Genomic DNA, 14,197 nt, shown 5'->3' with positions numbered 1-14,197 from the left:
AACACATCCATGGGGTCAAGCACATTTATGCATACTTTGCCATCATCCTTTTCAAAGCACTTTCTTTCTATGTGAGCGCCTTATTTGTTTACTCCTCCACCCTCCCACCCTCCTGAACCCTTGATAAATTATCATGCCAAGGACACTTCAAATTCAAGGGCTGGAAGCTGTAAAGCTTTCCAAATTGCGACTGTTACTCTTAATGGGAGTAGGAACGCTCCTCCTCCTCCATGGAGAGACTGGTGGTTTTGAACTGCCGACCCTGTGGACCACAGTCAAGCACGTAACCACTGCCACCGGGGCTTCCATGGCGCCACTAGGTGCCACTGACTGGAGCCCCAGGTTCAGAGGGTTGGGGAAGGAGGAGGAAGGGCCACCGGAAGCGGCAGTATTAAGTGACGGCACCTGCTTGTTCGGTGCTTTTTGGTTGATTCCTCGCGGTAGCGACCTAGTCCCGGAACAACACGCCACCCGCTCCAGCGCCGTCCGTAGCCCACAGTGGCAGCCCCTGGTTCCGTCCATCTCACGGAAGCCCTTCCCCTTTTTCCGCTGCCCCTCCACTGGAAACAGGGGCTTAGGTGGAGAGCAAATGTTTTGAGAACGATGAGGGCAATGAATGTACAAAATGTGCTTTACACAATTGATGTACATGTGGATTGTGATGACAGTTGTATGAGCCCCTAATAAAACTACTAAAAGAAAAATCTCTAAGGGAAGAGATAACTACATTTTTCTCCAGAAGATGAACTGGTGGGTTTCAATTGCTGACTTTGTGGCTGACAGTCTAATGCTTACCCAACAGGGCCAGCAAGGAGCTTAACCACAGGCATAAGACAGGGTTTACAATACATATAATTTATTCATTGCAAGTCTCAAATCTGTGGGTCAAGTTTCATTACGGTAGCCTCTCCCAACCCATGTGGCTGCAGGGACAAACCAAAATTGGCAGATCAGAACCACTAGCCACAAGGCTATGGAAGCCAGCAAATCAAGTCAGACATAGGCCACAGGTTCAAGAGCCAATAGCTAGAGATCATAAGAGAACTCCATAGGACCTTAAAATTGACTCAACGGTGGGAGGGTAAATGCTCTCTAGGGGCCAAAGGGAAATACAAAGACATGTTGAAGTAACAGTGGACCGTGGTAAGGGCTTGAGCAACTGACGTGTACATAACTCATCTAAAGGAATTCATGTTTAATTGCTTATGATTATGGATTCTGAGGAGAAAGTACCTGTAGATCAGACTTAACATCTAGATTAAGCCTGATATAAAACTGTGATGGGTCCAATTGTTCAAAGAAATATTAATTTAAGTGCCAGTGTTTGGCTTCTGTAGGATAAAAGTTCTATATTAAGAATTCTAACTTTTATTTTATAGATTTTTTTTACTTTTAATTTTAGAAAAAATATTTTCCCACATTTAGATCTAAAATGGAAGATCAATAAGAGTAAGCATAAGTTTGTCAGGAAAGTTATGTTAGATAGTTATGTTAGCAGATACCTATGTATTTCTAATGATTTTTAAAAATAGAATATATATAAGTGGAGAAAATAGCATATATAAACATATAGTTATATAAATTCTAACTTTTAAAAACCTTTTACTGGGATAAACCAAAAGCTTACCTATAAAATTTATCGAGATAAATATGAGTGCCCACAACCAATCTATTTTAAAATGATCCAATGGCTCCACAAGAAGATGGCACGAATACCACAGAAGGGTTAGTACTTACATGAAGTACTTTACTTCCTTTTTTAAAAATCTGAGTCATACTTCTTGCTTCATCTTTTTTATTTGATTGCCAATTGGTGAAGAAACAAGTTTTGGTTGTAGCAGGCGCTCAGAAAAGCAAGTTTACCTCATAGTAATAATCTTCCTACAGGGTTAATATTTTTCAAAAGTGCTACTCTCTTCAAAGAAACCTTTTTGGCTCTGCCAGACAATAGTGACTAGGCACTGACAGACAAAATGTGTTGTGTTGCTTTGAGGTATGAAACATTACCTGTTTGGTGAAGCAACATTACATACCTGGACAAGTTCCACCAAAGGATTCATCAGTTTCATAGGGCCCTTGTCAACATCATTACCCTGCTCATTAGCAATTAATCTTTACAGAGCACACACACAGGATGACATTGTATTTGGCATTTGATAGAACACAAGGAAGACAAAGAGTACAACTTACAAATTAAACTGTTGAAACTGTATATTTGAATATGAAACATAGTACAAACACACCTGCAAATCTGAGTTCACAGGTAGTAGAATAAATGCATTGACAATGATCACTGAGTTTCACAATGTTTTGTTGTGTTGTAAGACTAGGAATCAGATGGTCTTCTCTCACAAAAGATGTTGAGAAAGATTACCAGTGTCTTTGGGAATCCTGGAATCAGGCTCTAAAGGCCGAAAGCAGCATTTGTGGGTCATTAGGTTGTAGTCTTTCTATAATGTTCCTGATGAGGGAGTAGACATGAAGACTAAAGAATTAGGAAACGTGCTGAGATAAGGAGGATGCAGTAGGTTAATAGATGGAAGTTTCAGAGAATTCTCTAGAGAACCCCTGGGAAATTAACTACACATTAATATAGGAGGACTGTTAAGCAAAGATTTTTTATTAATAAGAACTTTTTATTAAAAATGAATTTAGGTGAGTATTAAAGTTAAACCAGGACCATTTCCAGCATTCTAATTCTCAAGGAGCTCTTGGCTACTTTATATACTGTTCAATTTCATCTGTAAAATCAAAGAAATTAATAGCCAAACCAATCTGCCCCTGTATGAGGGACAAACAGCCTGTTTGAGAAGCATGCTCGAGCATCCTACAAGATTTAAATAAGGTAATCCCCAGCTTATGAGTAGGTTGTGTGGCATTAGTGTAGGATCAATCAGCTATTTGGAAACCGAGCTGTATTTTACTCACAGAGACCTACCATTTGGTGACTACACACTAATGACTAGATACTCCTTAACAACAGTATACATGAAGTGTAGGGTCAAGTTCATAGCACTACAGTGAAATATGATTTCTGCGGACCACAAGACTTCTCAAATGCAGTAGGACACACCCAGGGCTGGACAGTGAGAGTTGATGAAATCTTCCCAACACCAGCCAGCACAGAAGTAGAGTTTGAGAAGGAGGAGCAATGTGGGCAGGAGCCTGATGGCCCCAGGTGCTGAGTGGAACTGGAGTGACCTTCTGTGTGTCCCATTGGGGTTCTCATCCTCCTGGTTCCTCCAGCCCCCACCCCAGACTGGACTACACACCACCTTTTAAGTAAGAAATTGAAGTATCCATTGCAATGAATGTACAGCCCTTGGGGTTTTCTGCCAGTGTAGATGCCAGGTCATGAAGCAGGGTACAATGAGGTCATAATTCCCTCTTCTGTTAAGAGATGATGTTGGTACATCCTGGTGATCAAAGACCAGGCTTTGACCTTGTGAGGTCTTTGCTCCCAAGAAGCAAAGGCTCAGGGATAACAAACAGGAGCTAGGATGGGCAGGGGTAGTCCTTCAACAGGAGTGCTACTCCAAACGAAAAAGCCAGGAAGCAAGGATTAATCAGGAGCTCTGTCCTTTCAGTTTTCCTCAAGGACCTATTCTGCAGGACCAAGCAATGAGAACAGACTTCAAGTAAGCCATTTGGCTGAACAGTATACAGTTAGGAGGCTTTAGGAAAAAAGGAACTAAACTTCTATAGTATTGAATTTTTAAGAAAGGTTTTTATAAATTGATAATGAAATAATAAACCAGCAGAAAGGAGAACAGGACATAAAATAGGCTATTTTAGAACAAATGGAAATAGTTAATAGTTAACTAGCCTTAGAGGAGAGAATTGATAGCAAAGGGGCCTGAGGGAGGTTTTGGAGGCCTGGAAACATTTGATAGGACGACTTATCGTGTTATACAACTAGGTATATTTGTCAAAATTCATTAAACTGGACATTTTAAAGTGATGACTATCATTGCACATTAACTATACACTAATCAGGCTGAAAATTAAAATGAAGGTTTTAAAACCTAATTGTAAATAAAAATAAGCTCTATAAAAATAAGCTCTTCATTCTAGATTTTTGTAGCCCTGGTAAAAGCCTCAAGGAGCGCTAGTCTAGCTCCTTCCTTTTACATTTTGCAAACAAAGAAACTAAATGGCAAAGAGATTGGCTGTTAAGGATTAAACTGTGCCTCCCTCTCAAAAAACAAAAAAACCATGTATTGTAAATCCTAACCATTTGGTTTTAAATCCAATTGGGAATGGTTGTCTCATTGTGTGAATAAGGCAGGAATGGTTTAACGGTGTGTCCAGTCTCTCTCCTATAAGATAAAAAGGAAACGCACTAAGCAGAGATGGGAGAAGAGAGACGCCAAATTACATGGCAGTCCCCAAGAACTAGGAAACAGAAGCCGAAGAGACAAGGCCCTCCACTCAGAGCTGACAGAGAAAGAACCCTTCCCCTAGGAGTGCCCCGAATTCAAATCCCTCACCTCCTAAGTGGTAAGGAAAGTGTTTGTTAAAGCTATCCACATGTGGTATCTCTGTTACAGCAGCCTTAGAAAATGAATGCATACTCAAGAACTGCAATGTGTTCAAGAGCACACAGCTTGCAAGTGGCCCAGCCTCATCCAGGTACCCCGACATTAGTTCTGTTCAGTATGCTCCCCAAACTAAACAAAAAAACTCACTGCCATCAAGTCAACCCCTACTCATAGTGACTGTAGGACAGAGGAGAGCTGCCCCTGTGCATTTCTCAGACTAGCTGTTTAAACGAGTAGAAAGAGTCCAGTGCTTTTGTACTGCTCACCACGTTTAACAGCCCAACACTTGCATCCTTCTTAGCTCCTTTAAATGCTGGGTATCATGTTCACACAACCCACTCACTGCCATTGAATTGACATCAATTCATAGCTGTCAATAGGACAGGATAGAACTGCCCCCAAGTGTTTCCAAGATTGGAGGAGACAGCCTCCTTGTCCTCCGACAGAGCAGCCGATGGTTTTAAACTGCTGACCTTGCAGTTAGCAGCCCAACACGTAACCATTACACCACTAGGGCTCCTTAGGAATAGTTCACAGGCACCATAAAATACCTTGTAAATATATACTTTAATTTTGACACAACTTCGTTGTAGAAGTCATGGTACAATCCAAGAATCACAAGGAACAGGGGATACATATTATGTGATATATTGCCAGGAATTAGCAATTTAATTTAGCTAATGATTGAGGATTGTTAAGATAAGGCTAAAATCTGTAGGGATGTCCTTAGGGAGAGCAAGCTGGAACTCTGTCATAGGACAAAGTGGCTGTTCGTAGGTGGAATTTTTTCTTCCTCAGGAAGCCTCAGCCTTGTCCTTAAGAGCTCTTCACTGATTAAATCAGATTACCCAAGATTATCTCCTTTCTTTAAAAAGTCAACTGATCGTGGACTTTAATTATATCTATAAAATATCTTCCCAACAACATATAGAGTAATGTTTGATTGAGTAATTGAGATGACAGACTACACAGAATGACAAAACTGAGCAATCATATCAGTATAGCATAGAAGGATGATATTACCTTTTCTACCTTATAGTCTCTGAGCTGCGCAGTTAATGAGCTAGCTGCTAACCAAATGGTGGCTCAAGTTTATCCAGAAGCATTTCAGGAGAATGACCTGGAACTACTTCTGAAAAATAAGGATTAAAAACCCGACGGAGCATAGTTCTACTCTGACAACACATGGGCTCCCCATGAGTCAGAATTGACTCAAGAGCAACTAATTGTTTGATTTTTTTAATTAATTAAAAGATGGTGAGTTCCAATGTTTGAAGTATTTTTTAAGAACAGATAGCTAATTCGCAGTTTTATTTTTAATAAATAATCAAATAAATTAGTAATTCTGACCTCATATAGTTATTATGAGGTGTGAAGCAAATCAATGGTTTTTCAATATTGCATAACATCAACTCGATCAAGTTTTGCCTATAAAATGAGCTGTATTTATGACTGTGGTGGAAATGGACATTTTTATGCACTACAGGTGGGAGTATAAATTGGAATAATTTTTAACAGGAAATTCCACTTTCAGGCATTGATTTCATAATAGTATTTGTACATCTCTATAAAGATACATTCATAGGTCATTATGAGTTGGAATCAGCTTTATAGCAGTGCTGACACAAACAAAAATCAATGTCCATCAATAGAAGAGGAGACTGTAAAATGACATTAAATGGTTAAGCAATATAATGCAGTATGTATTGGAAAAAGAAGATGTCTGTGACACAATATTACATTTAAAAAGAAGAGTTGTATTATTGTGTACCATTTGTAATTCGAGACATTTTGCTAAGAACTTTAGGTAAGAAATAGTTTCTGTATTTGAGTTAGTTAGTTTATTGTGCCAACCTGGCCAATAAACACATGTGGGGTTAATTGGAGGGTGGAGGGACAAATGGCTCAGTGATACTCGCCTTTTCGAGTACCCGAGTACTCGAGTACGCAGGTGTCTTGCTTTGTGATGGTCGCACCAGGGTGCAGCTGTCTTATCAGTTTCCTGCTTCAGCTTGTAAGGCTGACTTCCTGCAAGACATCCCCAAGGAGAAGCCACATGGACCTACCCCGATGCAGCCCTGGGTGCTGAGCAGCCGTGTGGAGACCCCTGCCAGCACTGAGATGCTTACACCAACACTGATTTGGCTTTCCTTCTGCAGTCGGCATCATAGTGTTTTGTGAGATGGAGGAGGACTTTGTGGATTGGTGTTGGACATATGGGTTAATGTTGGACTTGTGGGCTTGGGCAGCACTGGGTTGGGATGTTTCCTTGATGTGCACTTACACTTTATATAAAACTCTCTCTTACACATGAGTTTCTGTGGATTTGTTTCTCTAAAGTACCCAGACTAATACAGTATTCATTCTTCTCAAAAAAAACTTCTGTCCCTTGACAGGATTTTAAGATGATGACGATATTTTTGTTAAAACATTTTATCTAAGACTTGTGTGTTAGGCAGGGTAGACTAAAGAAAGAGTTGTGGTCTTACATTATCTGTAGTCGATTTGGGTGTTAAGAGTGAAGGGGTGGAGTTTAGTCTGTCAATCAGGTCACAGCTTGATAACATCATTAGGAGCCTCTAAAGAGATAAATAGCTCAAGGCAGTAGACTGACTCACTCCCTGGGAGACGTTTCAACTGACAAGACTCATGGAGCTACGCTAGTGCCCTGCTAATGCCCTGAGCTGGAAAAGTCATGTGGAGACCCCTGCCAGAGCTGAGATGCTTACAATACCACTGGATCTACCCATTGGCCTGTGATCTTCCTGCATTCAGCATTATTGCATGTGTTTCGTGAGTCTGAAGAGGACTTTATAGATTGATATTTGACATATGGGCTAATCAGACTTATGGACTGAGCTGGGATATTTTCTCAATATTCAATTGTTCTTGTATATAAAGCTCTTTTTTAAAAAAAACGTTTTATTAGGGGCTCATACAACTCTTATCACAATCCATACATACATCAATTGTGTATGAAGCTCTTTTTTATTCACATATGAGTGTCTATGAATTTTTATTTATTTTTGCATAGGACTTCTCCATTCTCTGATGAACTATATAGAAATATGGCTGTTACACTGACTGGGGTTCCCTTTTTCAGGGGATAGAGAGCTACCTGGAAACCTTATCAGGACCCACAAAGTGAAAAACTACCACCAGCATCAAGTTAATGTGCACAAAAGGAAGCACAAAGGCTACATATCATTCAAAAGTAATATCTGACTCATGCCCACTGCCATAGTGACCAGAGCTAGGGACGGGCTTTGCTATGTTTGACTCCTCAGTACAGAAGAGTTTTGCTGTTATTGACTCCTCAGTACAGAGGGACAATATAGAAATTCTGTTTCTTATCTCCTTCCTGGCATAAATAAAACAAATTTCTTATATCATTCCAATGATCATTTAGTTTAATTTCCCTCTTTGCATGTAGAAGAAAATTCTCCATTTACCACTTTCCAATTTTCTTAGTCAGAATTCCATTCCTGGTCACACCACTGAACTCTGACATCAAGCACATGGAAAGCCCGATGCTGGGTGTTAAGTGTTAGGTACAGGGTGGGATGATGAGTGGTGGCTGTGAGTAGAGGACCCATGGGTGTGTTAGGCAGGGTTCTCTAGGGAAACGAAACCAGAACACTTATGAATATATATGTTTATGCACCAAGAAGGAATATATCAGCTAATTAGTCCACACAGCAGTACAGAGGACTCAGTTCAACTAACTTTTGTGGAACACTTTCAGTTAATATACTAAAGATCTTTCAACTCATGAAGGCTGCTGGTCCAAAGAAGACAGTAAAGTCTGCCTTCGGGCAAGACAAGCAAAGCAGGTGCTGATGGAGCCTCAAGCTCTAGTGATGCATGGCAAGGCAACACAATCCACAGGTTGGCTGGGCCCACAGGTAGTGCAGCACATGGTTGAGGCAAAGGATTAGCTCAAGCAGCAGCACACTGGTCAGATCATCAGGGAGAAAGAGAAAAGGAGGTTGGTCTCAGAAAACATCTATCTTTATCACTCTCCAGTCAAGCTGTGACCTGATTGAACTCCGCACAATAAACCTAACTATCATAATTGGACACATCCAAAGTGCAGGCACAAATTAGCCTTCAATGGCCACTTCATGTGGTCTTAGTGGCTGGACAGCAAACATGGGCACTGGCAAAGGATACACTCAAACAAAAACACTACCTCCAAGTCTTGTTACTTCTTGCACAGTGGGACTGTAATAGCTGGAAATACCTGGTCCTTTTCTCAATTGCCTCATTTCTCCTCCTTAATGTGGAAGAACAACACCTGGGTATAGGATACTGCTAATAAAACGCGTTTAAAATAAGCAGTTGATAGCAATTGCATTAATTGGTTATGCAACTCTACTTTTAATCAATTCAATGTTTTCATCATCATGAACCTAAGTTGTAATTGAATAGCAAAAGTTCTGTGATAGATATATTTACAGAGAGAGTAGCTGCTGAGGCTGCTTATATACAATCAAACACTCCATAGGACTAAATTTCCTTGGTTTGGAGGTTTGAAGTTATGCTTTCAGGAAACATCCCAGTTAATTGTCCTAATAACATGGTTTTTTAAAATCATTTTATTAGGGGCTCATACAGCTCTTATCACAATCCATGCATACATCAATTGTGTAAAGCACATTTGTACATTCATTACCCTCATCATTCTCAAAACATTTGCTCTCCACTTAAGCTCCTGGCATTCGCTCCTCATTTTCCCCTCCCTCCCAGCTCCCCCCTCCTTCATGAACCCTTGATAATTTATAAATTATTGTTTTGTCATATCTTACCCTGTCTGATGTCTCCCTTCACCCACTTTTCTGTTGTCCATCCCCCAGGAAGAAGGTCACATGTAGATCCTTGTAATCAGTTCCCTTTTTCCAACCCACCCTCTCTCTACCCTCCCAGTATCACCACTCACTCACACCACTGGTCCTGAAGGGATCATCTGCCCTGAATGCCCTGTGTTTCTGGTTCTTATCTGTACCAGTGTACCTCCTCTGATCTAGCCAGACTTGCAAAGTAGAATTGGGACCATGATAGTTGGGGGAGGGGGGAAGGAGGGGGACAAAGCATTTAGGTACCGGAGGAAAGTTGTATTTTTCATCATTGTTACATAACACCCTGACTGGCTCGTCTCCTCCCTGAGACCCCTCTGCAAGGGGATGTCCAGTGGCCTACAAATGGGCTTTGAGTCTCCACCCCGCTTTCCCCACCTCATTCACTGTGATAAGATTTTTTGTTCTGATGATGCCTGATGCCTGATCCCTTCAACTCCTCGTGATCGCACAGGCTGGTGTGTTTCTTCCATGTGGGCTGTGTTGTTTCTGAGCTAGATGGCCGCTTGTTTACCTTCAAGCCTTTAAGATTCCAGACACTATATCAGCTTTCTTCACCACATCAGCTTTCTTCACCACATTTACATAGCGGTTGTGTCAGGAAGGTGAGCATCATAGAATGCCAATTTAATAGACGAAACTATTCTTGCATTGAGGGAGTACTCGAGTGGAGGCCCAATGTCCTTCTGCTAACTTGATACTAAACCTATGAATATATGCACATAGATCTATTTCTCCATCCTCATATATAAATATATTTGCATATGTACATGACTTTATCTAGACCTCTATAAATACCTTTTGACTCCCAGCTCTTTCCTCTATTTCCTTTGACTTTCCTCCTGTCCCACTATCATGCTCAGTCCCCAAATGGGTTTCAGTGTTCTAATAACATGTTTAATGCTTCTGTCATACCTCATAGTTCATTGCATGGTACCCAGTGTCTAAAAGCTTGTAAGTGGGTATACTTGTTGTCTATTGACCTGGAGCAATGGAGGAAGAAGAGTAAAGAATAAGAAAAGCAATGAAATACATGCTAATTGACTCACTCGGCACAAAACTTGAATAGGATGGTACCAGGCCACCATTACTGACATTGTATCTAAGATTCTCTAGAAGAATCTTGACCAAAAGAGGAATTGAGAACAGAATTTTAAATTCCTAGGAATCCAGATTTTTCTGGAGCTGTGGAAACTAGAACCCCTGGAACTAGTCCCCCAAAATAATCTTTAAACCAAAAATATCCCCTGAAGCTTCTTAAAACCAAATTATGGGTTAACTTAATTAGTAAATTAATGTCTTCCTTGAACGTGGTGCTCTTTATGAGCTCATGCTGGAAAGAGTAGATGGGAACCTTACGGGGTAGTGTGTTTATGTTAATGAAGGAGAAAGAACTCAAGAGAGGAACCTGAGAATTTTTGCACAACTCAGAGAACATAATCAGTCACTGAATTGTGCATGTACAATTGAAAGTGTTAAATTTATGTATGTTCTGTTGTGAATAGTCTCAACAGCAAAAATAAAATAAAGAAGCATAGATTTCTTCCTCAGAACAGAACTGTGTTCTCCACTTACTCTTCTTACATGCTGCTTCCTCTAGCTGTCTCAACAAGGATGCCAAAGAAATATCAAATTCCTTATTCAGAGAGCTAGTGTTGAAAAGCAGATGCTGAGTTATTAATTCGATCCATGGCTCTAGAAGAAATTTGAGAATAGGGTTAGATGTGCTTCAAAATCACAGTTGGAAATCTGACTTGACAGGAAATCTAAGGTGAAACAAAACAAAACCCCACTGCCATCACTGCAATGACTTGTAGTGACTCTTTATGACAGAGTAAAGCTACCCCCCTACGTTTCTGAGACTTTAACTATATATGGGGAAGACAGCTTCAGCTTTCTCTCATGAAGTAGCTGAGAGAAATGTGGGTTTGGACCACCAAATTTGAGGTTGTAAGACCAATACTTAAGCCATTAGTACTCCTTTAAAATAAGGCAGGGAGACAGTCAAAACTGTAAAGGAATACGTGAGAAACATATACCAGCAGTATGCAGTCAGTGACTACAACGCTTTCAAAGTTTATCTTGAAAACAATCTCCCTGGTTTGGCTTCCTGAGGAATTGAGGAAGCTTGACCACACTTTTCTGCTCTCTCTCTCTCTGTGTGTGTGTGTGTGTGTGTGTTTTAAATTAGTGAATGCATAAATGAAATGAACCTCAATTTTTTTACTGCCCGGCATTCCTAAATCATAGTCAGGAAAGCCTTGTCATCCAACTCTCAACTCATTGTCATTGAGTCGAGATCGACCCATGAGGTAGGCTTAATGTTCTGTCATTTGATTGATCCGGGGTTAGTGCAGAGCTCTTGTCTCAGAGAAATGAGCTAGCCAAGAAACATTCAGTAGGCACAGGGCAAAACATCCTCCTGAACCTGAAGGAGTAGGAAGATGGGTTCTCCGCCCTTCCCAGCAGCATGCTTTCTGTGTGGCTCATGTGTTTTCTTTCAGTACCATGACACTAGGGAAACCAGACCTACAGTGTGAGTCAAAAGAGTGTCACTGGGAATATTAAGTATTTTTTCTCACAATGGCCAAGGTAGTTACAACTTTACTGCATTTTGCAGTAAAGTTCTTGGGCACTAGAGTCATCTGAGAATTGTAATAGGGATTATAGAGGGATAAGAGCAATGTTCAGCTCGAGAAGGTGAAAGATGGTTGGTGGGGAGTGAGTGGGGGCAGAGGCAGCCCCAGAAAATAGCGAGTTGAGCCCCATGGGCAGGTGACACACTCATTCTAGCACTGGTTCTAGCACGTGCCCAGCCGTGGGACAGCTAGTGGGAAAAATTTTTTTTAAAAAAGAGCAATGTTCCAAAGCTCAGCACCCTCTCTGAGCCTTGATAGCCTGAAGTACATTTAAGTTATTTCTTCACTTTAGAAAAGAGTTGTATTCTTCCTGCCACGAATCTTTTATACCCTCACTTCTGATGCTCGCCCTCAGCTGTGAAATGGGGTACATAGTAGCGTCCATCTCATAAGACAGTAGTTCTCAAAGTGGAGTCCTCGGACCTGAAGTATCCGCATCATTTGGGGACTTGTTAGGAAAGCTAATCCTAGAACCCCATGCCAGACCTGTTGAGCAATATACTCAGGGAAGGGACTCAGAAATCTGAGTTTCTACACACGTTCCAGGTGATACTGCATGCTCAAATTTGGGAAACATTGCCATGAGATTAAGGAGTCTTGTTGGTGTACTGAGTGACACATTGGGCTGTTCATGAGGTCGGCCCTTTGACTCGACCAGCCACTCTGCAGCAGTAAGATGTGGCTTTCTACTCCAGTACACAGTTGCAGTCTTGGGAACCTGCAGGGACTGTTCTGTCCTGCCCTATTAGTTGGAATCAACTTGATGGTGGGGGAGGGGAGGTGGGGGGGTTGCTGTGAAGATCAAATGTAGAAACATATAGAAATTGCTCAGATTATTGCCAGGCACCTAAGTACTATCTACTTAGTAGTATAATCGCCATCCAAGGTAACAACAATTGTGAGGATGGTACAGGACTGGGCAATGTTGTTCTCTGGTTTACATTATGAGTTGGAACCAAGTATCGACCACATTATCATAATCACTATCTTTACAGGAATATTTTTACTTTAATTTCAAGAGCACCAAAAAATCTCACTGCTTTTGAGCTGATGCTGAGTTATAGCCACCTGATTGGATAAATTGACCTTTGTGGGTTTTCAAGACTGTAGAACTCTCTACAGGAGTAGAAAGTCTCATCTTTCTTCCACAGAGGGACTGGTGGTTTCAAACTATTAACCTTGCAGTTAGCAGCCAAAAGCATAACCCACTATGCCCCGGGCTCCAAACTCAGGACCAAACTCACTACCTTCAAGTCCATTCTGGCTCCTAGAGATCCTATAGGACAGACTAGAACTGCACTTGTGTGTATTTCCGACTGAGGGGCTCTAACCTCTGATTTTCCTTTGCAGTGCAACTCACCATTCACTGCGCCACCAGAGCTCCAAGAACTCACAAATCAAGATGCCCTTCCTCTAGAACAGCGCTTCTCAACCTGTGGGTCGCAACCCCTTTGAGGGTCGAATGACCTTTTCACAGGGGTTGCCTGATTCATAGCAGGAGCGAAATGACAGCTATGAAGTAGCAGCAGAAATAATTTTATGGTTGGGGGGCACCACAACACGAGGAATTGTATTAAAGGGTTGCAGCAGGAGGAAGGTTGAGAACCACTGCTCTAGAACAATCTCAAGGCAGGTAAACTTGTGACTGTGCACAGACTTTTTCTTCTTTGCCATTCAGCATAATGCAGGATGTCAAGGGAGGGAGAAAGTCTGACACTAACAACAACAAAACCAATCCACAGCTGTAGTTGATTCCAACACATAGAGACCTTATTGGACAGACTGGAGACGCTTCACAGGGTTTCCAAGGCTGTCAATCTTTCCAGAAGCAGACAACCATGCCACTCTCGTCCTGCACTTAGCCTGTACTTAAACACCAAGGCTCCTTGACATGAATAACTACCGACAACTGACAGATCGTCTTGGTGGATGTTTGATTTGGTTTGGTTTTTATTTCAATAGAGAGATACTCAAAGCCTAAACCAGAAACATATAAGGGAAAGAATGGGTAAGCAAAGCCTTTATGCAGAGATGGTGGCCTAGGTGACTGGAAAGGGGAAGGAGATACTAAAAATTTAAATTGTGCCAACCAATGCAAAAATAGGAAACATCTGTAGTCAAGCATCTAAGGTAAGGGTTTGAGCCTGAGATTGTGCAACAA

This window comes from Tenrec ecaudatus, chromosome 5, assembly GCF_050624435.1.
Source record: "Tenrec ecaudatus isolate mTenEca1 chromosome 5, mTenEca1.hap1, whole genome shotgun sequence".
NCBI classification, from domain to species: Eukaryota; Metazoa; Chordata; class Mammalia; order Afrosoricida; family Tenrecidae; genus Tenrec; species Tenrec ecaudatus.
Note: the sequence above shows the minus strand (reverse complement) of the source record.